This window comes from Panulirus ornatus, chromosome 28 (genome assembly GCF_036320965.1).
Source record: "Panulirus ornatus isolate Po-2019 chromosome 28, ASM3632096v1, whole genome shotgun sequence".
Taxonomy (NCBI): Eukaryota; Metazoa; Arthropoda; class Malacostraca; order Decapoda; family Palinuridae; genus Panulirus; species Panulirus ornatus.
Window position 1 is genome coordinate 3,227,125 of NC_092251.1, and position 27,876 is coordinate 3,255,000.

Here is a 27,876-nt window from a genome sequence, read left to right on the forward strand (position 1 = left end):
ATTGATAAGTTACACATGCGATATTATATCTATATTAGGAATATATATTGACTATGATGCTTCCGGTGTTAAGAGGAATGATATCCAAGTGTTTGTATGTATGTGTGTATGTGTCTGTGTGTGTGTGAGAGAGAGAGAGAGAGAGAGAGAGAGAGAGAGAGAGAGAGAGAGAGAGAGAGAGAGAGAGAGAGAGCATTTAGGACTGTTTAGATATTACAGCGGTTTTCAAGCACAAATGCAAGACATTTTCTGTGGCACTGGATTTGCGCATTAACCCACCAACGTAAATTAACTTCATTTTTTTTTCATTTTTTCTCATATTTTCTCACACTGCTGCAGTCATGCTTCCTGTGGACTTGTGCTCTGCCGCTCTCGTAGCAGGCTTTGCCGTCAAGCTCAGTGTTTGAGAGAGGTTTGGCCCACGCTAGGGGCTATTATTATATCTACAACATGCCATCAGATATTGCTATATAGGCTGCTTTCATATACTCATACACTCGCAACTTTCTTTGCGCTCTTATCAGGCACTCTACCCCGTTTTCACACACAGACACACTCGCTCACACTCACAAATACACAGACACCCACTCTAGCACGCACTAGCCGTACCATAGACTTCTAAAAACACTCCATGACGTATTTTCTTTTTCAACCACATCCACGCTTCCCTTGACATCATCGACGCACTCAGTCCAGAGCACTCTGACACACTCTCACACTTCATGGATGGATTCTACAGACTCACGTACCATCAACACTTTAAGCACAGTTGTACGAACCTTGAGCACGACAATAGCACCCTTGAGCAAGAGGATGCTACCCTTAAGAATAATATTAGTACGACTTGGCTTTTGGCTTTACCCTTGAGGGTCATATCAAAGGCCATACCATCATTTTAAAGGGTCGTCGTACCCCCGTACTCAAGGGTCGTACTGTCATACACAAGAGATCATAGGTTCGCGCTCAGTAGTCGTACCTTCATGCTTAAATATCGCACCGTCGTAGTCAAGGATCTCGTCGTCTTGCCCAAGACGTCGTACCGTCATGCTCAAAAAGTCGTACCGTCGTGCTCAAGAAGTTGTACCCTCCTGCTTAAAGGAGGCAACGCCGTGCTCAAGTGGATAATCAGTCATGTCCGAAACATGTCTTTATTCCCCAGACATGAGGGTAAAAAATCAAATTATCAACCAAAATATCGTGATATAAACTCCCTTGCATTTTTATATGCTACAGTAGATTTAAAGCATTCAGATGAGGAACAGATAACATCTTGCCCAAAAGATGTATATCAAGTTTATTTCTTATTATCTACTGACGTTGCATAAATTAGAATTTAATTGCGTTTTCAATCTACGATCCTGACATGCAGAAGACTTATTTTCTGGGGGTGATGTATGAGTACGAGAGAGAGAGAGAGAGAGAGAGAGAGAGAGAGAGAGAGAGAGAGAGAGAGAGAGAGAGAGAGAGAGAGATTTCTCTTTCTTTAATTTCGAAACATTCTTATCATCAGATTATGCTGGGTAGTAAGAGATATCATTACCAGATTTTTTTTCTTGATATAATTATAACTGTGGGACTTAAATCTTGAGGCACGCCCGGTCATAGTTGAACTGAGCCCTCTGTCTAGACAGAGAGAGAGAGAGAGAGAGAGAGAGAGAGAGAGAGAGAGAGAGAGAGAGAGAGAGAGAGAGACCCTGGGACACGTCTGGTCGAGGCTGCACCGAAGCCCTCTGTCTGTGACGCTTGGTCGAAGCTATGCCGATCACTGTGTTTAGACAGGCAGAAACAGAGTTTGGGAAATGCCTGATTGAAGGTTGTTACGTCCGATTTCTCACAGCCCCTCATGGTAGTTCATAAGTTTCATTCCCTCGACTTTGCGCGAATGGTGTTTCGGAATTCTAACTTGTTCTCATTTCTTTAGTTTGGTTTATCTTCCTGTGAGCTTGATCTGTCTTTCCTGACTTATTTGTTCAAATTTGTCATTATTATATTCCATTGTACATTTTACCTAAGTCTTTCTGCAGACTTTTGAGATAGAGGAAAATAAAGATAGAAATGAAAGCAAACTAAGGAAGAGGAGAATAAAGGAAAAACAAAATCAGATAAATGCCAAAGACAATGAAAAGAACAGGGAAGAGAGACATAAAGGGAGAGGATAGTATCCTGTCTCTCTCCTACTCAGGGAGCAAGAGAGACACAAGATACGAACATAGGAAGCAAAAGAAGGATTGTAGACCACCCAACCCTTCTTCTCTTCCTCCATCCCCCCACCAACCCTCCGCCTTCCTACCTCTGAAAGAAGATAAGGATGACCCTTCAAGCTCCCCAGCCGCCTTTGGGGTGACCGGAGCAAAAGCCAGGAGAGACCACGAAGGAGAGGCGAAGTGCAGGAGTAGGTCACTTTAGAGAGGGGTGGCGAGCTTGTGGAAGAGAGAGAGAGAGAGAGAGAGAGAGAGAGAGAGAGAGAGAGAGAGAGAGAGAGAGAGAGAGAGAGAGAGAGAGAAAGAGAGAGAGAGACCCTCTCCACATGTTCTTATGACGAAAGTTTTCCTTAAGGTACTGCTAGCGGGAAGCACTCATCCCGCAGATTGAGAGAGAAAGAGAGAGAGAGAGAGAGAGAGAGAGAGAGAGAGAGAGAGAGAGAGAGAGAGAGAGAGAGAGAGAGAGAGAGAATGCATGGAGGGAACCCAAAGATAAAGAAAAAGAAGTAGGAGACAGCAAAGAGAGAACACAAAATCGGCCGACTCTCTCCCATAAAATGTTGGCCCAGTAATTAAGCCTCCTCTACTACCCATGAACTTGTTAATTAGTCTAAACTCCGAATATCGAAAGCCATAAAGAATTCCTCGCGTGTAATTACTGTCCTATTACTTTTGCAAGAGGTTTGGCATGTACCCTGCAAGATGGATGAACTATTTGGCAGCCTGGTGGGGCTAGACCGACCTTGGTGATCACCTTTTTGCACCAGTGACTTAGTGCCTGGCGAACGGGAGCGTAGATACTGACGAATGAAGCTTAGCATCCAACGAATCGAAGGTTAGTACCTATCGAATGAAAGCTTAGTACCTAATAAACAGAAGATTTGTACCTTTCGAAAGAAAGCCTAGTACGCAACGAATGAGATTAGTAGCTAACGATTAAAGCTTGATAACTAACGGTAAAAGCGAAGTATTTGATGAATGGAAACTTGACTGATATTGAGTCCACAAAATAAACGCTAGCCTTTAACGGGATCAGACTTAATCATGCTAATTGGAGGCCTAATCACTGAACCCTACTTTAGTATCATATATTGATAAATTGATCCGTTTTTGGATGTGCTTTCGTAAAGTCTGGGTTGGTACAGAAGCCGATGAAAACCCTAATGGTGAAGAAGAACTGCAGGCGGGTAGAAATTATATGCAAAGAGGAATTTAGTTTCTTGTTGTTGGATTAATTGTATATCTATTGTCTGGGTGATATTTTGTGGGAGCGGTAGATAACATGTCAGATTTTTTTTTTTTTTGACAAATTTTGGAGTGAGTGAATGTAAATTGGTTGCCAGGTTTATCTTTATCCTATTTTGAGGTGCGATGTTTTATTCAGTTTTAGGGATGGGTGTGAAGTTCTGGTAATGGTGGCCAAAGGAACGTTTTTTTTTTTTTGAGAATGACGGTGATGATGATACCAGATCGTGGCGATAGTCATGTTGGTGATGATAGTGATGATGATAGTGGTATCGGTGGTGGTTGTGGTGATTGATTGTTGTTATGGTGATGACGATTTTGGTGATGACAGTGTTGGTTGGAGCCGTGGGTAAGGATAGTGGTGGTCGTCTGATGTTGATGGTGTTATGGTGGTTTTGTGGTGGTAATGGTGGTATGGTGATGATGATGCTGGCGATGATGGTGAAAGCAGTGGTAGTGGGGAGTGTGAAGTGTTCTGCGGGGGTTGTAGGAATGCGGTTGGCTTTCAGTCCACAATATACAATCTCTCACTCTCGTCCATAACACTCCGGAACACGTCTTTATCTTCGTAGGTCTCTCTCTCTCTCTCTCTCTCTCTCTCTCTCTCTCTCTCTCTCTCTCTCTCTCTCTCTCTCTCTCTCTCTCTCTCTCTCTCTCTCTCATTCATAAACACCTTAGAAGACACACACACACACACACACACACACACACACACACACACACACACACACACACATGCGCCTACTGCTGCTGTTGCTGCTGTTATTGTTCTTGTTCTTGCTGCTGCTGCCTCCCTAACTGCATATAAAGACGTCAGATGGCCCCCACCTTGACTACCCAGCCACTACGGACTAACCTGCTTATCCCCAGTTACAACGCCCTCCGGTGCAACATTTGTATGAGTTTCAATTTCTTCAGAACGATCAGGGGCTGTTTTCTTAACATTTCCCAGATGTGATTTCATGCATTTTATTGTCGCCTCGCCCATGTCGGTGGGGCCAAATGGGGCTTTCATTATTGATAACGAGTGTTTAGCTTTTCTAAAGGAATACAAGAGTGTTTGTGAAGGTTTAGAAGTCACATACAGTGTGTATACTTCCCTTTGTATACATATATATATATATATATATATATATATATATATATATATATATATATATATATATATATATATATGTGTGTGTGTGTGTGTGTGTGTGTGTGTGTGTGTGTGAAATAGACAGAATCTAAAAAGATAACTCATTGAATTCTGTTATCATCACCGCAATAGAAACAGTAATCATTGAATTTTGATTCCTGCCAACATATCTGAATTGATAATATCTTCTAACTGAAGTTCGCGAAAAGACTGAATTTCTCTCCGCTACTTTTATTTTTAGTGAATACAAAAGACTTTAAAAGTACCCAGCTCTATTTTATACATATCTCTGAAAGGCCAGGGTGGAACCAGACCAGAAAGGAGGTCATTGTTAAATACCAGAACTAGAATACCCAATGTGATTATATATATATATATATATATATATATATATATATATATATATATATATATATATATATATATATATATACATATATATATATATATATATATATATATATATATATATATATATATATATATATATATATATATACATACTTTTATATTTCTACCTAATCTTTGATCTATCTTCATGTTTCTTTCTCTTTATGTCTCTCTTAGAAACCCAGTCAATTTACCGTGTGTGTGTGTGTGTGTGTGTGTGTGTGGCTGGTGAAGGAGACAGATTGGCTCCTCATGCAACCATCAGATGATATATCGCTAATTATCATAATCACTAACACTGGTATTGGCAGGAGGAAGACAAAGCATTAATCAATTAATCAATTAATCACCTCAAGCCATAGTGGTGGGCCGCACTTTTACCCGTATCATATTTTGCTATCATTGTCTTTCAGTGCAGAACTCCCTCCCAACCCTTCCAAGCTTTGTAGACCAAATATAGTTATGACAAGTTCATATAGATGAGATGATGTATATTTTAACCCTCGAGAAACACTTACAGTTTCCTATACCATGGGGTATAGTTATAGCATAGGATTATAAAATGTGATACTGTGGAATTATACGCAACAAGTTGAGCAGTCGTCACCCATGAGTTTTAACTTTCTGGTGAAAGTACGTAAGAATTACATTTAAATCATTGAGACATAAAAGTAAAGAAATGTTGAATAATGTGATATATGAGTGTAAAGTGTCTTGTAGTGTCCAGCTAAGAATGTGCAGGTGTAAAGATATACATCTACAAGGAAAACTCCTTCCGTTGCCCATTCTACCGTGTGTGTGTGTGTGTGTGTATCGTAGGTCCAATATACCTTGCATCCCGCTTCCCTAGAACACATCCTTTAGATTAAGAAGCGAGCCAATGGAAGCCTTCTACCTTCCAAATGACCCCATGTCCTCATGTCATCACGCTCAGAACTTAGCCTCTCGTTATCTACAACATGCACCACTCTACGATATTACAGTCTTTCTTTCATTTACACGTATGATAATCAGTCCGTGATAAGACAGCAAGGAACATTCGAGATTGCTATGCACCAAAATGTCTTAAGTTACAGAAAGAAACACTGATCCTGAACGTCCTAATCCAGGGCTTAGTTCGTAATCATCACTTATTATCTTAGTTTCCAAACGACTTGGAGAAACTTTCTCTCCAGGACTGGCACTGGTGAAGACGCCCATGGTACCCCTAACTCAGGAGTGCCTTAAGAAGAGGTGGCACTGGGATCTAATTCTCTTTCCTGCACTGAACGTCCATTTCATTCTCTCTCTCTCTCTCTCTCTCTCTCTCTCTCTCTCTCTCTCTCTCTCTCTCTCTCTCTCTCTCCTCTCTCTCTCTCTCTCTCTCTCTCTCTCTCTCTCTCTCTCTCTCTCTCTCTCTCTCTCTCTCTCTCTCTATCTCTCTCTCTCTCTATATATATATATATATATATATATATATATATATATATATATATATATATATATATATACATATATTGCGTACATAAGGAAGCCTCCATTCTGAAATGATGATCGTCGTTTCGTTACAGTATGTAATGAAGTAGTGATACGCCTAACTAAATACACAAATAAATCCAACATAATGCTCTTTCATGGTGCCATAAAACACCTCATCTCCCGGACAACATCTGCTGAAATAAACTGTTTATTCTAATCATCGCTTGTTTAAGCCTTTCCAAGGAAAACGAGGTGAAGTGGGAATGATTCTTATAATAAGTGGGCGAACAAACAGTGTAATGAAAGTTGTGAGTATTCAAAGGACCTTTCATTATGTTTTCAGTCTCAATGATATTTTAGTGAAATGAAAAAAAAAAGATTGCCTTGATAGCTTGTGATAGTATGTGCAGGTGTTTTGTTTTCTTTGATGTACTCTGACAGCAAGTAATTATGTGTGTTTTGTTTATGTCTCGTTGCCTTTGATGGATAATGTTTTAATTCCATTTGCAGAAAGCATTTAATTTTGATGAACTGAATATGTGTGTGTGTGTGTGTGTGTGTGTGTGTGTGTGTGTGTGTGTGTGTGTGTGTGTGTGAATTACCCTGTTCTTTAATTGGTGTCTGCCGTTGTTCTTAGGATTATTGTTGTATGAAGATGAGGATGAGGGGAAAGTGAGGAGGATGAGAAGCCAGATGAGAGAGATGAGAGGTGAGAGGCTAAGTAGGTAGGACAGGTAAGAAGTCAGGTGAGAAGTAGGAGAAGTAATTAGAGTAAACCTATGATATACTGATCAGTCAATGTTTTAGATTATAGATAAAGACATGTATACCGAGAGGTTTGGAGTAGACGCCCTGTTTTTAACGTAGTTTGCATATATATATATATATATATATATATATATATATATATATATATATATATATATATATATACTGAAATAGCGAATGGGACTCGACAGCTTTATTGAACACTAGCAAACACAGTATATGAATCTCTCTTTGAAGCTATTTTCTAAATATTTTTTTCCACATCACCTCCCCCCCTCTGGCCCGCCAAGCCTAAGTTGGTGGCAATACTGCAACACGTGTCCCACTTCAGTCACAGTTGTGACAGACAGGACCAAGTTAGCACAACTATTGGGCAGCGGAACCGTAGGGCTGGAGGTGGGGGTGACTGGCTGGGAACACGTCTGCCACAAGTTTACCAAGGCCTTGCCTGACCTTGTTGCTGGGGGAAAGGGGGGTGGGGCAAATGTGGGAGTAGGGAGTTTAGAACTGCGGTGGGGAGATACATGGCTTAGTGATGATATATATATATATATATATATATATATATATATATATATATATATATATATATATATATATATATATTTGCTCAAATTACAGAAGTATAAGTTTGTTAAGTATTCCTGGGAAATTATATAGGAGGGTTTTGATTGAGAGGGTGAAGGCATGTACAGAGCATCAGATAGGGGAAGAGCAGTGTGGTTTCAGAAGTGGTAGAGGATGTGTGGATCAGGTGTTTGCTTTGAAGAATGTATGTGAGAGGTACTTAGAAAAGCAAATGGATTTGTATGTAGCATTTATGAATCTGGAGAAGGCATATGATAAGAGTTGATAGAGATGCTCTGTGGAAGGTATTAAGAATATATGGTGTGGGAGGCAAGTTGTTAGAAGCTGTGAAAAGTTTTTATCGAGGATGTAAGGCATGTGTACGTGTAGGAAGAGAGGAAAGTGATTGGTTTTCAGTGAATGTAGATTTGCGGCAGGGGTGTGTGATGTCTCATGGTTGTTCAATTTGTTTATGGATGGGGTTGTTAGGGAGGTGAATGCAAGAGTTTTGGAAAGAGGGGCAAGTATGAAGTCTGTTGTGGATGAGAGAGCTTGGGAAGTGAGTCAGTTGTTGTTCGCTGATTATACAGCGCTGGTGGCTGATTCATGTGAGAAACTGCAGAAGCTGGTGACTGAGTTTGGTAAAGTGTGTGAAAGAAGAAAGTTAAGAGTAAATGTGAATAAGAGCAAGGTTATTAGGTACAGTAGGGTTGAGGGTCAAGTCAATTGGGAGGTAAGTTTGAATGGAGAAAAACTGGAGGAAGTAAAGTGTTTTAGATATCTGGGAGTGGATCTGGCAGCGGATGGAACCATGGAAGCGGAAGTGAATCATAGGGTGGGGGAGGGGGGGCGAAAATTCTGGGAGCCTTGAAGAATGTGTGGAAATCGAGAACATTATCTCGGAAAGCAAAAATGGGTATGTTTGAAGGAATAGTGGTTCCAACAATGTTGTATGGTTGCGAGGCGTGGGCTATGGATAGAGTTGTGCGTAGGAGGGTGGATGTGCTGAAAATGAGATGTTTGAGGACAATATGCGGTGTGAGGTGGTTTGATCGAGTAAGTAATAATAGGGTAAGAGAGATGTGTGGTAATAAAAAGAGTGTGGTTGAGAGAGCAGAAGAGGGTGTTTTGAAATGGTTTTGTCACATGGAGAGAATGAGTGAGGAAAAATTGACAAAGAGGATATATGTTTCAGAGGTGGAGGGAAGGAGGAGAAGTGGGAGACCAAATTGGAGGTGGAAAGATGGAGTGAAAAAGATTTTGAGTGATCGGGGTCTGAACATGAAGGAGGGTGAAAGGCGTGCAAGGAATAGAGTGAATTGGAACGATGTGGTATACCGGGGTCGACGTGCTGTCAATGGATTGAAGCAGGGCATGTGAAGCGTCTGGGGTAAACTATGGAAAGTTCTGTGGGGCCTGGATACGGAAAATGAGCTGTGGTTTCGGTGCATTATTACATGACGGCTAGAGACTGAGTGTGAACGAATGGGGCCTTTGTTGTCTTTTCCTAGCGCTGCCTCGCACACATGAAGGGGGAGGGGGTTGTTATTTCATGTGTGGTGAGGTGGCGATGGGAATGAATAAAGGCAGACAGTATGAATTATGTACATGTGTATATATGTATATGTCTGTGTGTGTATATATATGTATACGTTGAGATGTATAGGTATGTATATTTGCGTGTGTAGACATGTATGTATATACATGTGTATGTGGGTGGGTTGGGCCATTATTTCGTCTGTTACCTTGCGCTACCTCGCTAACGCCGGAGACAGCGACAAAGTAAAATGAATAAATGAGTAAATATATATATATATATATATATATATATATATATATATATATATATATATATATATATATATATTCATTATATATATATATATATATATATATATGGGTGGTATAATACATTCATGACGAGCTGTAGAACCATGCTGAAAAGTAACATAGCGTTATCACTGGGGTGAAAAATCTTTCATTTTCCGCCTTCACTCTCAGCACATTTATTATTGAAAGGACAGAACAGTCATAACATCCGTCTGTTCCTCTTGACACAGTGCTTTCATTCCCACCCTCTCTCTTGCATGTTGCATGTCGGGGCACCCTTGTACCCCACCTCGTTCCCAAGTCTCTATGACCCCCTCTTGTTATTTCATATGCTCCCTGTGCTCTGCCTCTCTCCGCCATTCTCACCACTCCTCACTACTTCCGCATGCTTGGTCGACTCTGAAAAACTCGACCTGATTACAGTCGTCCGAATCTCTGCTGAATCTAATGTGATATCAGTATCTTACGCAGAATACTTAGAATTCAGCAGCTTTCGAAAAGAATTCTCTGTCTCACACACACACACACACACACACACACACACACGCACGCACGCCTGCATCCTCCTGACCCCTTTGCTATGTGCCCTTCACCCTTACTATCACAAAGTTCTGGCCCTTGTTTGCTTAGGAAAATAATGCTTCTTAGATAACAGACAACATATTCTGTGGCTTTGTTAACAACCTTCCTTCTACATATCAAGTTTTCTCTCGCCCTGTTATACTTACTCATTTCTCATTCTTTGATCAGGGCATCCATACACTCTTTTACATTTAAGTGAAATTTTGGCTTGGTTTTTCTTTCCATAATCCTGTCATATTGCCCCTCTCTCTGGTCATTCATAAGAACCGTCATTGTTGTTTTCTCGACAACCAACATTTGTTTCCTTTTCATTTTCATGCTTGTTTAGAAATAAGTCTCTTGTTGCGTCATATTGAACACAGATATAGACACAAGATAACTTACATACCAGCTTATTTACACACACACACACACACACACACACACACACACACACACACACACACAGAGGCTGAGGGGCTTACACACAGCCACGCAAACCTATTAACAGAGATATACACTGTGGCATAACACCTCTTCCAACCAAAGAGAGACTCAGTAATTCCATCAAAATAATCCACTTAATCAGCTCACAGTGTCAGCTGGCCTTGGGAACTCCTGAATTCCATTCCATCCCTTCAGTTCCCGCGTAAAAACGACGTCTATTTTATGGTCAACTTTATGGCCAGGGGAACTCGGACTTTTCCATAACCCCGACTTGTCCCAATTTCCGGGTCTGATTTTCTCTCCCGAGCTCTGAAGGCTCCTCGAGGTTATTATCTTTTTTTGATGTGATGGTTCTTCTCTTGCTCCTCCTACTGCTGGTGCTGCTGCTGGTGCTGCTGTTGGAGAAGGTGGTGGTCCCAGTGTTGGAAAGAACGTTTTGATAGTCCGAATGTTGGAGATGACGTTTGTGAGATGCTGGAGGATGAAGATACGGTGCTGAATATTGGTGTTGGTGGTGGTGATGGTGGCGGGTGTTGTCTACATGATAGAGAGGCTTTGGGAGAAGTGGAGATAAGAATGTGGTGCTGGAGACTGGAGGATTTTGCTTGTCTTTAATGATGGTGATCATAAGAGGAAAGGCACTGGAGATTGTGAACATGCCGATTGCTGGAGGATGTGGTTGTCTGGATGCAAAAGAGGATGAGAGTCAGTTTTTGGCAACTAAGAAAAGGATGTACAGGATTGTAGACAAACGTGCCATGTTTATTGAGTGTTGGATTAGATTGTTAATGTTGAAGACGCTGATGAATGTCATTTTAAATTGGATTAGACCTTATGGCACCATTATGGAATATGTAATGGTGCGAACTGTGAATAATGCTCACCCCCTTCAATTCCACTCCATTAAGTTAAATAGCGATACTGGAACCAACACCAGGTGTTCGGTCCCCACATCTTTGGTAACACGTAAGGGCTGGCGACGGAGTGAGGCTTTCATTCTTGTGTTCTAAAGAAAGGATTCTCATATTTTTACTTGTGTTCCTGTGAAAAGGTCCTGTCTTTTCTTGTGTTTCTCTGAAAAGGTCCTCCGTATTCTCCTGTTTTACTGTAAAAAGATCCTTCTGTCTTTTCTTGTATTACTGTGAGAAGTTTTCCTGTATTTGCTTGTGTTCCTGTGAAAAATCCTGCTATTCTTTTATTTTTGTAAAAATTTCATTTTTGTGTAATATATAAAGTGTGTGTGTGTGTGTGTGTGTGTGTGTGTGTGTGTGTGTGTGTGTGTTAAAGAGAGGCAGTCCTATTGATTGAAAAAGAAATTCTTTGCCCCAGATGTAGCCGAAATCAATATGTGCTTCATACTGAACAACGATAACCCAGAGGCGTGAGAGGATGTAGGATTGGCGCATCAGAAACGAAAAATTAACTGTTATCTGACAGGACAGCTCGATCTGGGATTAGATAATAATGAAAAATTGCGAAATGAAAAGGGCACAATATTTACCAGTGAAAGGAACCATGGGGTACATGAAGCACTTCACATCCACTAAGAGTCCTCATCTCCTGCCTGAATCCCAAACCAGCAAATGATCTCCAGCCCACACGAGTATCTGATGAAGTATTCACCAGAGAGCAAATCTTTCACGGAACCGAATAGTGTTTATGTGCATTATTCGACTTGATTTAATGTTCATGTTATCAATCATATTAGGGTCTGTAGAATAATCATTTCCATGAAATATCTAAGGGTTTTCTAGAAAATATGGAACTTTATTATTTTATGATGATCTCTCAGTATATTGCCCGTTGATGATTATACTTACTGACGTGTATGAGGTTAATATTATTTTTTTTTTCATTTTGGTTTTGAAGGGAGAGAGTATATGGAGATTCTATGAAGAGGAGTATTTCGGGTAATGATACAGAAAACATTGAGACAGAATTTAGTCATTACGTGATAGCTCTTTACCGACCACTCTGAGTGTATGACCACTTGAGCTTGAACGTGCCTTCCTTGAGCACAACGGTACAACCCTTGAGCACAACGGTACAACCCTTGAAGACAACGGTACAAATCCTTGAGCATAACGATGCGACATTTGAAGACACCGATGATGCCCTTATTTATGATGGCCTGACCTTTGATCCGAGCCTTAAGGGTGTGTCAGTAGGGTACTAAAACTTGAAAGGTAACCAGGAGTCAGAATTGATGGAAGTGGATACAACATGACAGGTACATGATGACCAACCATTAGCATCATCATATCACACAAAATCAGACCAATTATCATCCAATATTGCTATGACTACCACTCTCTTAACCTCAGACTACTGATGTACATGTGGAAAGATCTGTGTGTCACTTTCACCACATTGTACAACGATCTTCCATGGGACAAAACGTCTGTTATTACCGTCAGAACATCGTAATTTAGAACGTGCCCAAAAAAGTCATCTTGCGTATTAACACGCTTTGTTGCTCTTTAACCATTTTCAACTAGAATAAGTTATCAGTAGCTGGGAATCGAGATAGCTCGTGAGCATAATGTTCCTTATGATTATCATAATTAGGTTGAACACATCTACATTTTATTTCATTATAACGTCCTAAGCTTATTTTGTGATTCTCTGTTTTACTGTCCTGGAGTGGAGTTGGGCCTCACCACTATTAGCTCCGAATGACATATAGTGTAAGGTCACTACATCAGACCAGTGACATGTAGTGTAAGTCAGTACATTAGACCACTGATATATATGGTAGGTAAATCAGACCAGTGATATTCATGGTAGCTAATGCAGTTCAAGCCAGTGACATGTTTTCTGTCTGCACTCAGAATGACTCATACAGACGTCAGCAGGCAGTAGGAAAGGAAAGCCATATGCAATCCAAATATCACTGGATTTTTGGGTCTTTTTGGGAGAAGTTGCATCTCGAACTATTCACTGTGTGAAGTTCCAATGTGAGTCGTGACGAAAATATTCTCCGTTTGTCGTATTATTCTTTCAGAATTCATGGATGAGATTTTACCTACAACAATGTCCTCCTTCACTGCTGCTGTGGCTCAGCTTTTCCTCGAAAAGTCGGGGATCTTGGCCAGTGGGTCGCCTTCAGATCTCACGCAAGACGCTTACGTTGAGAGGTCGGAATCTTCTCGCTTGTACGAGGTTAGATATTCTCGTGCATTGCTCAGAATTTCCCTGGAAGGAGATAAGATATACGTGGGATGATGAAAATAAGGAAAGAATCAACGATGACGAAAGGTTTGTAAGGGATATCAAAAGTAGTAAGAAACTTTGATGAATGTTCTCCTGCTTCGTATCTCGTATATTCGTATATTTTGTTTTGTTCACTTCGTTATACCTATTTCCCGGTTCTGCGACTGAGTTCGTGATATAGTCGATTAATGTATCATCCGTTCTTCCATACTGATGATCAATTAGCTGTTGTATAATTGGACTTAACATACGACTTAAACTGAGATATGATTCCCCTCATCCCTCGGTAATCTCACGCTTACCATATTAGCGCGGTTGATCACCACTCGTTATTGAAGGGATTAGAGGTAAGTTGGTACTAATCTTAAAGAGAGAGAAGAGTTGCATGTGCCTCTGATTGTAGGGCCTTTTTCTTCCCCTGAGGAACCTCTTGTGGTGTGCTTGCGCCTGTGTGTGTGTGTGTGTGTGTGTGTGTGTGTGTGTGTGTGTGTGTGTGTGCTAATCATTTTATCACAATGTTTCACAATCTGGCATACATGAAGATAGGAAGTAGTTTATTTACACTGTTGGCGCTCAAAGAAAAATGAAAATATCTTTCGAAAAGCGAATCTGGTGGGCGCGCTTGCACGTGCAGAGAGCCGACCTGTGTAAACAGACCAATCCCACCATAAAACTTTTAGTGCTTTCGGACGACTGGTGGAGTCGAACAGCACCCAAGCACTGTGTGAAGTTGGATGATCCACAGACTTTTTTTATTTCTATAAGAATCTTTTTCTTATCTATCCAGTCCGAGGAATCTTTCGAGATTCTTTATGTTAGTTGAGACGGCATGGATAAATGAAGGCCATAATCAAGGCCAACTCAGCAACGACACACACACACACACACACACACACACACACACACACACACACATATATATATATATATATATATATATATATATATGAGCCTCTGTGGCCCATATATTCGATTTCTTAGAAGCCAGATAGATGTATGGTTGAAATCAAGCAAGATAGTATTTGTTAAGTTATTTTATGTTAGCATAGTTATGTAGTTAATAGCACCACCACACAGCTCATATTCCATTAAATCTATCTCGTCAGATCTTAACCATATAGCAAGGCGTCCCTCTCCTCCCGTAACTCTTCAGTACTGTACCTCCCAAGACTACACTAGGTTAGTATGGTGTTTACATGCTAAACTCAGCCACATCTAAAGGTTTTCCTTTCCAGCAAATTACTCTTGTGAATCCGTGTTTTTCCCATGAGCATACGACCCTTGAACGTAAAGATACGATCCATGAGCATGACTTTACGACCTTCAGATATTTTGACCTGGTCTTTGACTTGATATTGAATGGTGAGATCAGACATCAGGTCATCATACCCAAGGGTCGTCACGACCTGCAAGGGTCATATCACCGTTCTCCAGGGTCGTACGGTCGTACAAGGGTCATATTGTCTTGCTCAGGTCGTTAAGAAACTATTGGGGTGAGTAAGAATAGGTTTTATGAACTTTCTAGAGTACGATCCCTTAAGTACTTCAAATAGGATGAAGTCAATCTGCAGAAAATTACCTTAACCAAAAAGTTATGTCACACCGTTCATTGGTTTACCACATATCATTCATTTGCTCAGAAATGTGTGCAAGATTGTAATTTATATTCAGGTGAAACAGTGAAGAGTATTATTCCCACGCAAGTCCATATTTTCTCACTTGCTCTGATGATACATTTAACTGACACTCAATATGACTTTATCCTGAGATTAAATGTATACTTGATTTTCTCATTTCATCTCATAATTTTAAGTTTTGATTTTCGACATATTTTTGTTACCATGTCTTTTATCAGTTGACCTATCTGTTTTCCTCTTTCCTTCCTTCACTCCCCTCTTTTCTGCCTGTATTCACTTTGTTTTTCACCTTTTATTGCCTATAATCTTACATCCCGTGTCACCAATTAGTTTCATTTCAAATTGGAAATTGTTTCCAAGAACTGTGCATTGTTATCAGACCACTGAATTCCTACACTATTTATTCAGTTGCTGAGTGTAGATAATAGAAGGCGTCCTTTGAATGGAATTTTTTTTTCATCTTGCTACATCCTCCAGTGTTCTTTCAATTCTCTTTCATTTTTGGAATACTTAGATCATTCTCAAGATACAGATTCTTTATTTTTGAAACAAAGGAATTTTTGACCTTCGTCTCGATGTGATTTTGCATCCTCCTTGAAACGTGTTAGAGGCCCGGATGCCGATGTGATAACAAAGTTGAACAAATAAACTTGAGCATTTCTTCGTAGCGCCTAGAGCTGAGGAACACAAACAAACTCTCCTGCTCCTGAAATATTTCCCTGTGAAAACTTGGCGCCCTTTTCGGAAGGCGATGACGTTCATAAGTATAAGTGTAAGGTAACTTTCTTTTTCTGTTTAGCCCCTCTAGATTTCTTGCTCTTCCTTTTTCTGTCACTTGCTTGATGTGGTGAGTGCTTCGCACTATCCCTGTCTTATGACAAAATCTGGTGGTGCTTACTCATAAGTAGGTAGGTACTCTCTCTCTCTCTCTCTCTCTCTCTCTCTCTCTCTCTCTCTCTCTCTCTCTCTCTCTCTCTCTCTCTCTCCCCTTCCTGTATCTCTTTTCCTTTGGATTTATGAGGCAAAATGCCTCTGCTGTATCTAATATAAACGTTCCTGGGTTGTTAATATCTGAAGTTTTAATAGCAGTTCCAAGTGTCGGGGTAGGGCTGTGCGCTCAGGGCTTCGTAAATATCAACAAACAATTCCCACTGGGTGCTGGGCGGTGTATCTTTATGCTCTAAGTTCCCTTCCGACCTCTGCTGGTGCTGTCTTCCAGGCTGAGATTGGGAGTAAATAATTCCGGAAAGAGAAAAAGAGATGAATAGTGGAGACGTGAGGGATTTAGAAAACCAAATTGTGTGTATATATATATATATATATATATATATATATATATATATATATATATATATATATATGAGAGAGAGAGAGAGAGAATATATATATATATATATATATATATATATATATATATATATATATATATATATATATGAGAGAGAGAGAGAGAGAGAGAGAGAGAGAGAGAGAGAGAGAGAGAGAGAGAGAGAGAGAGGAACGCTCCAGATGATGAGGGAGCTCAGTAGATTGTTAGAGAGGCCCGGCAGCCCTTTAGGGAGCCCACCGTATTATCATGAACCCAACCAGGATGATTAGGGTGCTGACCAAAACATCACGAAGCCTAACCAGGTTGTTAGGAAGGTCACCTTTCGTTACCTGACTAGCACATTAACCATCCCCTGTTTCTCCCATTTGGAACGGGTCGAATTCAAACCTACTGAAAGAAGTTCATTGAGAACATTTAAGTCTAGCGTCCATCATATACCTCTTTTCACAGCTGTTTAGGACGACGTTTGGTCCAGATAATGAAAGAAATTACAAGAACAGTCATGGTAAAGAACAAATGCATGGTCTGCAAAACCTGAAGCATGTTGTGGTGATTGTGCATATACCTCTTTATGGTGAAGCGAAGGTTTTGCATATATATATATATATATATATATATATATATATATATATATATATATATATATATATATATATGTATATATATATATATATATATATATATATATATATATATATATATCCTGACATAAACTTGCCTACCTATGGCTATTCCGTTCACAAATCTCAGATGGATTTACTGCAGTAATCCCCAATCTGAATTCAAAATTTAGAAAACAAGAAAAAGACCGAGATATGTTTTCTATGCACTCTCCTCCCTAAAATAAACCTCTTACGATCTGGAGCAAAAAATAAGAAAAAAGAAAGACGAAAAGAACATAATTGCGGCTCTATGATTTTTATGAAGGGTAAAAAAAAAAAAAAATACATAGACCGATTAAACTGCCTTCAAATACAAGAACGCTAAAAAATATCAGAATATATATATATATATATATATATATATATATATATATATATATATATATATATATATATATATATATATTATATTATTTCTTTTGTTCGTTAAAATCAAGGAGGGCATAACACCTCTTCAAGTGAGAGTGGGATTGATCCCTTTGGATCCTGTCAGTTTTAAGCCATGATAACATCTTTTTCCCCAGCAAGAGTACTCCAGTGTCGGCCTCAAGCGATACCTCCGGAGTTTAGCCGAAAAGATTTCAGGAATCAGAGGCACTTGATAACGAAATGGAGACACCAAACTGGGACCGACTACTGCCAACACTGGGATTACAAACTGTTTGTACTGTGCCTTCGAACTGTTTGCACTGCAACGTCGAACCGTTTGCACCGTGACTTCGAAGTATTTGCACTGTGACTTCGAACAGTCGTGGTTTCAGAATATGAGCTCATACGGAAACCTGTTTGACATTGTAAGTCCGATAATTTCAATTAATTATATTTGTCTCACCCATTTATCCCTTATGTTTAAAAGATTTATTCATGACATAGCATGCCGTACAAAGATGTTGATATCATTTACAACTCGATCGCATTCATAAGCATTGCTTTAGGAATCCAAGCTGGAATTTATTTGATATTTCAAACTACTGGCGACTTTCACAATACTCGTTCGCCTGTAATCCAGTACCTGGGGGACTCTACCTAGCATTCCCCTTGCTACCTGTGTGTATAAATAGATAGGACAAGGGCGTCCGTGTGGCCTCGTCGTGTTATGGGGACCAACACAGACTCCGGAAAGACAGGGTCAATTAGGGTCGCCCCTCTTTTTCCTCTCTCTCTCTCTCTCTCTCTCTCTCTCTCTCTCTCTCTCTCTCTCTCTCTCTCTCTCTCTCTCTCTCTCTCTCCTGGAAGGCCCACTTCTATCAATTACTGAGAGAGGGGAATGCATGCGGCACTTGGTTCGTTGTTGGGGATGTTTGCAATGGTAGTAGGGTTACTGGTGCTGTTGGAGTGGCTATGGTAATGGTAGTGATAGTATTGTTATTGGCAGGGATGGTACCCGTCTTGATATGGTGGTGATGGTGGTGGTAAGTGTTGGCAGTGATACAGGTAATGATGATGTTGATTGTAATAGTGTTGATGGTGGCAGTGAAAGAGGTGATACTGGTGTTGGCAGAGACACCGATGGTGGTGGTATTGGCGGTACTGACGATTTTATGCTTGCAGTGCAAATGGTGATCGTGATAGTGATGATATATATATATATATATATATATATATATATATATATATATATATATATATATATAATGTAGAGAGAGAGAGAGAGAGAGAGAGAGAGAGAGAGAGAGAGAGAGAGAGAGAGAGAGAGAGAGAATCCGTTCATAGTCCCAGAAGTAAAGCAGGGACATAAAACTAGGGAAGATAACTTGAGTGGCAGTAGTTTACAGAGCACAACGGTAACGTAAAGTGAAAGCAGTCTGGTAAAGTTAAGAACGGTGCAGCCCGGAGAATACATAAAGCCCTAGCAGGAATTTACTGAAGACGTGTAGCAATGGAGCAGATTTTTACATTTAAGGCTCCGAGTTGAAAAGATGTTGGTGAAAGGTGGTTCGGATGATGGAGTGCAGGGCGTACATTCTCGTAAGGGTGATGGTTAACGGGAAAGTAGCACGCAAGGGGAGGTGTGAAAACATGCGTAGGAACCTACTCTTATTGGGGAATCTTACAATCCCTTACTTCTTGGGAGAGCTTAGGAACAATTCCTTTAGTTTGGGATCTTAGAAACCCCTTTATGATTGAGGAATCATAGAGATCCTATGATAGGGTTCCATTAACTGGAAAACAGTGACCAGTGAAAGACAGTGAATAGAGAGAGATCTATTGTAAGACACAGTTGAGGATTAGTTTCACATGTCCAAGATGATTTGATTAATTGAAATATGGTTATATTGTGTTTCATATTTTGATATCAGAGAGAGAGAGAGAGAGAGAGAGAGAGAGAGAGAGAGAGAGAGAGAGAGAGAGGGAGATTTTCATATTGCAAACTATGTAATTCAGGAAGCGTTACGCAGGATGTAGAATGTTCACATAATTAACGCTGCAATGTGGCTGATATTAGATCTACAGTCGAACAAGTTTGCAACTTCATCACTCGCGTGATATTGCATGATCTAACGTTGTTTAGTCAGTTCACGAAAAGTAACAAATATGTGATATAATGTATGGTTATTTTCCTCTGCAGCTGATATTTGTATCTATATATTCTTTGCCCACACACACACACCCACCCACCCGCACACACACACACACACAAATATATATATATATATATATATATATATATATATATATATATATATATATATATATATATATATATATATATATTTATTTATTTATTTATTTGTTTATTTCAAACTATTCGCCATTTCCCGCATTAGCAAGGTAGCGTTAAGAACAGAGGACTGAGCCTCTGAGGGAATATCCTCACCTGGCCCCCTTCTCTGTTCCTTCTTTTGGAAAATTAAAAAAAAACAAGACGGGAGGATTTCCAGCCCCCCGCTCCCTCCCCTTTTAGTCGCCTTCTACGACACGCAGGGAATATGTGGGAAGCATTCTTTCTCCCCTATCCCCAGAGATAATATATATATATATATATATATATATATATATATATATATATATATATATATATATATATATATATATAGAATATTTTTAGCCACTATGATGAACTTGCATCTAAGATTCCTCGTAACATAAACCCCCCAGGAATATTTTAGAAGAGCCTTGCTTTGCACACTGCAAGATATTAAAGATTCTCTTTGAATGTTGCTAAATAAATCAAGCAATATAAAGGCAAACAGCCGGATGTGTGATCCCTCAGCCATCTTGGCAAGTTGAGGTCGACCTCCTTCCTCTCCTGTGCCACTCCACACAGGCACAAGAAAAAAAAAAGTAAATAAAACTTGCTTCAAGGGAAAGTTCAATCAACTTAGGTCCTCTCTGGTGGGTCAATCGCCCGTTAAGTTTGGTCACTTAGAATATTCTCCATGTGAGATGGGCTGGGTGGAGGGGGAAGAGCTGGGTCGGTGATGAGAGGAGAGAGAGAGGGGGAGAAGGGTTGGGTGGAGATGTTTTCCAGATTTAACAAATGGTAAAAAACTGTTTCTTTACCTGAGCACAGAAAGACTTTTTCCGATTCTTTACCTTAGCACAGAAAGACTTTTTCCGATTCTTTACATAAGCACAGAAAGACTTTTTCCGAGAGCAACAATAGATAGGTGTAAGAGAGAGAGAGAGAGAGAGAGAGAGAGAGAGAGAGAGAGAGAGAGAGAGAGAGAGAGAGAGAGAACAGTATATAGATAATTTTATTTTTCGTATTAGTTGGTCGTAGTTGAAGGAAAATGATCATACGCTGAGGCAGTGGATAACAAGGCTTCTTCAACAGTAAAAGTAGATTTGCTTGTGTATTTTATTAACGGGGAAGAAGGATGTTTTCATTTTCCATCATAAAAAAAGAATCTTTTTGAATTGAGTGGACATCGAAGGTGTTTGTTTTTTGTCATTACGGTGACAGAGAAAGGAGGTATAATGATCTTTCCCTTATGATTGTGAGGAGGATGTAGTAATTTTTCCCATCGTGTGATGGACTCTTGTAACTTCCTAAGATTTGAGAAAAAGTCAGGACTTTTTCTCCCCTGTACTTGTGAGGATCCAGTAGCAGTTTTCTTCTTAACTGTTGAAAAAAAGGAAAAATAGAAGACATTTTCCTCGTTTGTGAGGAATTGTACACTTTTTTACTCTTAAGACCAGATCTCCACTGTACATATTAAACTTGAAGAGGAGAGTGACAATTCTCCAAGAGAAAGTGGACTATTATTCAACACCCAGAGGACTCAGTAGTCGCTGCTCGGAAAGAATAGACTCGGCAAAAGTTCCTACTTCGATACAGAGACAGAGATTTCATTACCCATGGTGCAGAAGTTAGTTATTCAGGATAGAGAAGTTACCCTCTGGTATGAAAGAGAAAAAGAGACAAGATCGATATATATATATATATATATATATATATATATATATATATATATATATATATATATATATATATATATATATATTTATAGAGAGAGAGAGAGAGAGAGAGAGAGAGAGAGAGAGAGAGAGAGAGACCTCACCCATCGCTAAGATCATTAGCTAGTGTCGAGAGATCATTTTGTGATGTGTTTCGTAATCTTTATCCTTGACCGGTGCTCAAGCTCCTTCACCGACCATCTGTACTCCCCGAGGTGATTGTAAGGCCGCAGGGGGAGATGATTTTATTTTTTCTCTCGTTATGACACCTTTCGCCACTGATCAATCCACATTTGGGTGTCACCATGTTACGAATGGCATGTAATTTTAGTGTGTTCAGTACTTCATCATGAAAACTTTGTCAGGAAGTTATCTTGATGATCTGTGGATTTGTTTCGTAGGATACTAAACTACGCGAGTGTGTGTATATAATTACTAATTGTGATTACTAATTGTTTGTTACGGGAAGAGTTGTACACGAGTTTTGCCCTGTCTTTTAACCTTCGACACATGTACTCTGTTTTCAATCCCATGTGTGTGCGTACATATAGACACACACCCCAGAATAAGGCAGGTGTCCATTTATCGAACCAGTCCTGCGGAGAGGATGAACTGCTGGGATTGGCTATGGGATGACCGTCGCGCCCAAGATTCGAAACCGTGTAAGCAAGATCCCGGGCTGGCTTGTAATGACTTTGGGTCTGTAACGCTTACCGCTGCCCGTGTGTGTGTGTGTGTGTGTGTGTGTGTGTGTATTGTAGCTACCAGGAGGGGTGACGGCAGGTTTGGGTAAGGTACCAGCCTGTACTTAATGGTAATGGCTTGTTTGGAAATTCTCGAGTGCGCCTCCGAAGGCAATCACGATTTGTCACACAGGCCTAATGGCCATAGCTGGTTAGCCAGTGTTCACTGTGCCTCATCCACCGATTGGAATAGTTTGTGTGGTTACCCTCACGGCCGGTCATATCTCCCTAGATGGTTATGGTTGGTCAATTGGTATACGGCTTCGTATTGCTTTAGAATCAATAGCTTTCGCTGCTGAGTAAATACTTCGGTTTACTCTCTAAATAAGTCAATATTCAGCTGCAGCGTCCTGACCGCTACATATCTCCAGGGAGCGCGTTCCTTAGAGACGTATGTGAACGGAAAGATATTGGGTTCTGTGACCATCGGTTACCTTCGTATCCGATATTCACTGTAGCTGCTGAGTCGCCCATATGCCTGGCTTCATTTTGCTTAAGGATGAAAACCAAGATTTTGCAAGATTGAAAACGACTGCTAATTGTGATATACCCCGTATGCCAAAAACGAAACTTTTGACTTATAATGACGGTAATATATATATATATATATATATATATATATATATATATATATATATATATATATATATATATATATTTTTTTTTTTTTGTCGCTGTCTCCCGCGTTTGCGAGGTAGCGCAAGGAAACAGACGAAAGAAATGGCCCAACCCACCCCCATACACATGTATATACATACGTCCACACACGCAAATATACATACCTACACAGCTTTCCATGGTTTACCCCAGTCGCTTCACATGCCTTGATTCAATCCACTGACAGCACGTCAACCCCGGTATACCACATCGCTCCAATTCACTCTATTCCTTGCCCTCCTTTCACCCTCCTGCATGTTCAGGCCCCGATCACACAAAATCTTTATCACTCCATCTTTCCACCTCCAATTTAGTCTCCCTCTTCTCCTCGTTCCCTCCACCTCCGACACACACACACACACACACATATATATATATATATATATATATATATATATATATATATATATATATATTATATATATATATATATATATATATATATATATATATATATATATATATATATATATATATGTATATATATATATAAGATATCAAGATGAATTTCTGTAAAGCATCATCTGTCACCGTCTGCTCAAAATAACCACAGGAAGTTCCCCAGCCATTTCAGTCATCGAGCGTTTGTGCGCATCTCGCTGCGTAGTCTCTGCACCTCAGTCAAAATATAAACAAAACCCCGCACCCCTTGGCTTCTGTGCCGGTAGAGTATGTAGCTGATGTAGTTGCGGGAGTAAGCACACAAGGGATTCTCTCTCTCTCTCTCTCTCTCTCTCTCTCTCTCTCTCTCTCTCTCTCTGCACATCTGTCCCATGAACTTCCTATGGTGCATTAAAGCTTGATAATGGAATGAAAATGGCAGCAAAATCAAGAGACCACTACACTTTGATATCATCAAAAATGAAAAGACTGTATGATGTCAAACAAATGGGTAATAAACGTAATGAACTGAATCGTGTTCTTGTCTTTTACAATACATTAGAAAATAGTGAAAGATATTAGGATAGATAAATCATATATACTACATCAGTCTATGAAAACGTCATTTAAGTTTATTTAGGTTGGTGGCTATGTCTTCTTCTCTTACTATGAAACCATAGCTTGCAGATTGTTCATTACATGCACCACGGACAGAAAAATGTTCACGTCCAGTTCATCTGCTGGTTTAGCTAACGCCTTGTAATCACAAACCGCCTCCAGACATCTATCAGACTGGTGTGAACTGGAACCAGAAAGGATTGGGGTGATTTTCGAGTACAGCTTATCATGGATGACATTGAATGGATGTACTCCCTAGTTGCTATAAACTGGTTGTCCCTGTCTGGCGTAGTATGTTTGTTCTCCCTGTGTGGTATGAACTTCGTGTAATCCCTGGCTGTTGTGGACTAAAGGTTTGGAATAGACTGAATCGTGTGCTACTCCCTGACTGGTGCGGGCTGAATCCATTCTTTCCGAAGGGGTAGTGACCTGTAACTTCTGAAAAAAAAAGAAATATAAAAGATGTGCTCGGGTCTAACACAAAGCAGTAACATTTACTGGAGGGAATTTCTTTCACAGCTGAAAAATAACGGATGGTTGTTATTTCATTACCCATTCAAATTACAGCGACTGTCCTCGTGTCTGAGGCTGAAGAAACATGACCTTTTTCAGAACTAGTGGGGCCCTGAATAAGCCAAAGCCTGCATAAAATGTGTGTTTCTAGTTTTGCTTGAAGGATTAGCAGTTCTGATTTGTCAGAGCGTTACTGTCTCCGGGGACAGATATACTGTCTATATTTCGGTGTTCTTTTTTCTTTTTCATCAGCTTCTACAATCTATCTGTCTTCAGGCAAGAGACAGATCTTTGATCAGTTGAAGAATTCGTGAAGTATTGTTTCGTCCAGTAGTCTCGACCTAAGAAGGGCATCAGAACCTATGCCTGATTATTCTAAGATAAATGAAAAATGAGTAAAACCTTTACGAAAGAATGATCATTAATTTTGTAAATGCATCTGTCAACGAATCTTTACATAAATGAAAAAATTCATGTCTCTTTTTTTTCTCTTTTTGTCCTGACATCTGCTTATTGCTGTGTTCCATAATTACCTTCATCACCAGGAAGGCAAAGCTCCAGTCAAGAGAGTTGAGAGCTCACAGGTCTGCTAGGTGACCTCCAGATATAAGCCGACGCAACGAGTCAACTCCTTTAGGAAAGGCCTCAAGATTTCTGTGGAGAGGCTTATAAGACGGGTCTGACTAAGCTGGAATCAATTGAGTCACTCTGCGTTGCATTCTTCCATAGTCGGATCCCAACCGAAATTCTCAGGTCCGTGTAATTCCATCCTTCGACTTTACATATCTCAAGCTATAGAGTTAATCAAAAGCTTAAATGTTCCAGGAATATGATTTGCTGATCAGTTAGGAAACTGGGATCGAGTTACGTGCCTCTCCGGCGGTATTGGGGAACATAACAGCTATCCGATTACAGAAGACGCCGATATCTTGTTATGCTCCTTCTTGGTTCATGGGCCGCATTCTTCCTGTTACAAGAAACTATAGTATATTACATAAATGGAGAAGTTGCTGAAACAGCTGTAGGATGGAAGTGGATTCAGTTCATTCGTTTTTCTTGCGTATTTGATGTAAAAATTTGGTATTGGTTTACGTTTTCTATTTGCAGTATGCTTTTTTTCCCCCCCATACTCTTTATTTTTCATCTTTAGAAAAAGGTTTATGTCTGTCATTCCCTTTCTAGGTTTCATTTCCTTTTATCCTATTTCTTTGTCTCTTTTTTTTGGAGGATTTGATTCCCACTAAAAAGACATTTGTACTATAGCGGTGAGCGCAACGGCTAGCTCTGTCACTGTGGCTAAATATTGCCATTGGTAATCGTAGGTAGGAACTGAGTGTCTCCTTTTTTTTTTCTCCATTCTCTTACTCTTCCTCCTCCTTATTACCATTTTCTTATCGTGAAACCTATTTTTTTCTTTACCTCTACCTGCAAGTCTCTTACCTCACCACTGGCTGCCCACAGTTCAGAGGAAGAGGAGGAGAAGTAGGCAGAGGAATAGGAGGAAAAGTAAGGGGCGGTGGATCAAGGCAGGAATATCCGGCAGGTCGGTTTATGCACCAGTCTGACGAGGTGGTCTCCACCATGTAAACATACCAAGTTACCCTTCCGGCTCTGACCCATAGACAACCACAGATCAGCTTGGGTGATGGGCTTTAAACCTGCCACAGACTGCAATAGATCAGCCTAGGTGATGAGCTTTAACCCACCTCAGATAACCACAGATAACAGCCTTTATTGTGTTTTCTGGCAACATATCCCAGGGTATATAGTGCCGGCTACTGAATTAGTTCAAAATCCGTTTTTGTCAGAACTCATCTCTGTCCCTTCCTACTTCGCCGTGCTCCATTTGTAATTTTACTTGAAAGGAGTTAATCCAATAACTTTGTTAGTACAGTTTACCCTGCAGAATTCAGTTACCTGTAGTCTTTCTTTGAACATAGTTTTCATGGAAAGATATATAATACAGTTAATTCCAGTTTCCAGCAGTTATAGTCGATAATTGTAACTGCAAAGGTTTCTTTTTTTTTGTTTTTTACGTTATATCAGACTTAAAATTCATTTTGAGTCTATAATCTTCTAATTTCAGAATTCCTCACGCAAGCCTTCTTAGCATTAACCTCTGTTGAAATTCATCATGTGTCTGAATTAATCCAACAAGCTTTCGTGGTAAAATTCTTATTTTATCATTTTTTAAACGATTTTCACAGTTCCCCTGGAGACATTCCTCATACCATGACTTCATCTTTAGCGTCTTCGTCGTTTCCACAAAGAGAGAAAAGAATTCTTTTAACTGCACCAACAACAAGCAGGAGGAAGGGAGTACCTAGTCACACACGTGACGCCAATCTTGTTATCAAATTAACACTCGGGAATAAACAAGGGTTCTGGGAGAGGCATCTGCTCGAGGGGGCGTGTGCTGAGCACGCGCCACGCCTTCCGGGCAGACAGGGAGGAGGTGGGTGTGGTAGGCAGGAAGAAGGGGGAGGGAGGGAGGAGGAGAGTCGTGAGAGACAAGGAGAGCGAGCAGGGAGAGAGGAAGGGAGGTAAGGTAAGCAGTTAATCATAATTCTATAATCATCTGTGCTCGCTTGAACAAGACGTAGGACAAAGGGAAGCTTTGTTCTCCTTTATCAGGTGATTGAAAGCTTATCTTAAGTGATCATCTTTCCTCCGTTATCAATTGAATAGGTTCATTATATTTGGCTTCTGGTTTGGCTTTCACTGGTGAATTATAGAAGACTGAGTTCTCTAGATATAGTTACATGAGAACTGCCGATATCATGAAAAACATTTCAGTTTTGAGCTTACATAAAAGATTCCTTACACATGATAGGGATTTATAATTGGTGATTTTTCTATAGAATGTGGTTTGTCTTTAGGGTTTAGGGTCTACATAAAGACTAGGATAAAAACCATTGAGTTAAACCTTGCGCCCCACCCGCGCGAACGTCTGCCCAAGGTGTTTATTTTGTTGAATACCCAGACACCCTGCGAGCCGTCTCGTCTTTCCGGTAGTCTCTCCTCTCTCTCTCTCTCTCTCTCTCTCTCTCTCTCTCTCTCTCTCTCTCTCTCTCTCTCTCTCTCTCAGATCTGTCATTCTTTAGTGAAGGCGTCTT